The 3,049-nt window shown below is 34.5% G+C and overlaps 1 non-coding gene across 1 annotated transcript; it reads left to right on the top strand.

The window, feature by feature from the left end:
• The first annotated feature begins 2,673 nt into the window (after window positions 1–2,673).
• LOC139319996 (U6 spliceosomal RNA) lies at window positions 2,674–2,780 on the top strand. Its single transcript, XR_011600664.1, has one exon. It is a non-coding gene; the product is annotated as a U6 spliceosomal RNA (small nuclear RNA).
• Window positions 2,781–3,049: the final 269 nt, after the last annotated feature.

Here is a 3,049-nt window from a genome sequence, read left to right as displayed (position 1 = left end):
TCAGCAATTTATCAAGAGCAAAAAGCACAGATTATTATTAATGGAAGTTTGACGACAGAGTTTAAAATTGAAAAAGGAACAAGACAGGGATGTCCGTTGTCCCCACTTCTATTTATTTTAACATTGGAAGTCTTGCTAAATACAATACGGGACTCAAAAATTTTGAAAGGTATAGTGATAAGGCAAGAGGATTATAGAATAAAGGCATTTGCAGATGATCTGGTTGTTACCCTATCACAACCAATGGAATCAACAATCCTGATGAACGACATTATACAAGACTATGGTAGAGTTTCAGGTTTTAAACTGAATTCAAAAAAGACTAAAATGATAGTTAAGAATATGACACAAGATCGTAAACATGAGCTTGAAAGGAGGGCAGGTTTTGAAATTGTACCTAAGGTAAAATATCTTGGAGTTCAGGTTGCAGAATCAAATATGAAATTGTTTCAAAATAATTATGAGGTGTTGTGGCGAGAGGTTCAGAAAGACATGGAGACTTGGAAAAAGCTGCAACTGTCTTTACTTGGAAGAATAGCAGCAGTTAAGATGAATATTTTGCCAAGATTTTTGTTTTTGTTTCAAATGATTCCGGTGCTTAAAAGTGATAAACAACTGAAAGTCTGGCAGTCTGGTGTGAATAAGTTTGTCTGGAACGAGAAAAAGCCGAGAGTGAAATTGAAAATTATGCAAGATGTTCCAGAAAGGGGAGGCCTTAAACTCCCAAACCTACAGTTATATTATGATGCAGCAGCTTTAACTTTAACAAGTGATTGGTTTGGAAATAAAAAGGCTGGAATATTGAATGCAGAAAGTTTTGATCTTGAATTTGGATGGCATGCTTACTTATTTTATGATGATAAAGTTGATAAAGTATTTAAAAGTCATATACTCAGAGATTCTTTGATGAGAGTTTGGAAGAAGCACCGACTCAAATGGGATTATAAAATACCGCTATGGCTGGATCTTGGTCATACCTTGTGGAATACAAATATAATGTCACTCGGGGGGTTTTTATACAAAGAGGTTCTTTTTACAGATGCGGGCAGATGGCAGCTGAAGACATTGCAGACACTGTTGGACGAAGGGATTAATTTAACCTGGTTACAATATAATCAATTACAAATGAGATGGAAAGAGGACCAAAAAACTGGTATTATACTGCATGAGGAAGAATTAGTTAGACATATAAGAGAGAAAGGTCCAATGCATATTAAAAGGCTTTATAATGTTTTGTTAGAAAGGGACTCAGAAACTGAATTAGTTAAAGATTGTATGATTAAGTGGGCACAAAATTTTGAAGAACCAGTGATGTTGGAAACATGGGAAAAAATTTGGGTTCAGAATGTTAAGTTCACACAGTCGCAGAATTTGAGGGAAAATTTTTATAAAATGTTTTATAGATGGCATTTGGATCCTAAAAAGTTGTCATGTATGTACCCTAATGTTCAGCCAAAATGTTGGAGATGCGAATGTTTGGATGCTACGTATTATCATGTATGGTGGACCTGTAGGAAAGTTAAGGCTTTTTGGATAAAAATTTGGTGGGTCATGCAGAATGTTTTGAAGAAAAAAATTCAATTTTCTCCACAATTGTTTTTATTGGGTATAGTTAAGGGTTTTACACGGGGTGAAATAAAACTAATATTGTATATGATAACAGCAGCAAGATTGTTGATAGGTAAATATTGGAAGAATGAAGCTTTGCCTACTATCGAGGAATGGACTTTGAAGATGGCCAGTTTTGCAGAGATGGCGAAGATTTCAGCGTATTTAAAAGATTGTTCACAAGAGACTTATGAATGGGAATGGAAAAGGTGGATAGAATATGTTCAGAACAAATACCAAACTAGAAAGTATCAAATAGCTTTTATTTGAAAATAATGTATTAGAAATATTTTAATGTAAAGAGACAAAGAGGAAAAATTATATAGGGGGAGGGATGGGTTCAGGTTTATATATTAGTGTTATTAGTTATGAGTATGTAATAGGGAAGTCTGGGGGGGGAGGGTTAGGGAGGGTTAGGGAGGATGGGAAGTTTGGGGAGGGAGGTGGGGGGGTGAAAAAAGGGGTGAAAATGTAATTGTAAAACTTTTGCAATAAAAAAAAAAAAAGAAGTGTTAGTTGTAAAATAGGATACCTTCAGCTAACAATGGATCAGAGATAGGAGGCATCATGTATCTACAGTTCAGGATGCCTGAATAAAATGTATTTTTCTGTCCATTAATATTTGGATCCTTCCCAGTTGAAAAGTCATCATCAATGTCTTCTGTAACACAATTATGAAATCTTTCTTAACCCTGCCAATATATCACAGCCTTTCACCTTATAGTCCCTCCCGTCCAGTCCTGTGAACTGATTCTCAATTAAATAACAGCACATTAGGGCTCCAAGTAGAATTTCTTTGAAAGATGATATTTACAATATTAATTCAGAATCCCAGCATGTGAATTAATGATACTGATCATTGTCTTAAGGAACATAAACTATCCATCCATTTCCAGTTCTACCTTCTTAAGGATTTTTATTCTTAACAATTTATTGTTTGGCTTATTACTGTGAATAGCTTTCAACAGAAAGAATGTAACTTGAAGGCTAGAGTGGTCTGTTTTGCCTATTTATTGTGGTTGAACCCAATAAAAGCAGATTTATTTTAACCAGCCAAAATTTATAATGCTCGCCTTGGCAGCATATATACTAAAATTGGAATGGTATTGAGAATATTACCATGGCCTCTGCTAAGGGATCACACACAAATTCATGAAGTCTTCCGTAACTTCACCAAAGTTATGACTATTTTATTCAGAATTTCATATCCCAGTTATATTTATATATTTCTCTCTGAATTTATTGGTCATTCTTAGGTGCTTTTGAAAGTGTTTCAAAAGTACTCCTTTCAGTATATAACTGAGTTTGTAATGCTGTAAATAAGCATGGGAAACCCACATATGATAATCATCATTGATAGAAAGACAGCAAGATCTAATGAGTACACAATTAAGATACAATAATGCTTATGACTTTGACTATATTAATCTGAGGTCCCCAG

Source organism: Pituophis catenifer, unplaced genomic scaffold, assembly GCF_029215685.1.
Source record: "Pituophis catenifer annectens isolate HBS135680 unplaced genomic scaffold, rPitCat1.0.hap2 SCAF_7, whole genome shotgun sequence".
Classification (NCBI taxonomy): Eukaryota; Metazoa; Chordata; class Lepidosauria; order Squamata; family Colubridae; genus Pituophis; species Pituophis catenifer.
This window is presented reverse-complemented; position numbering and strand designations above follow the sequence as displayed.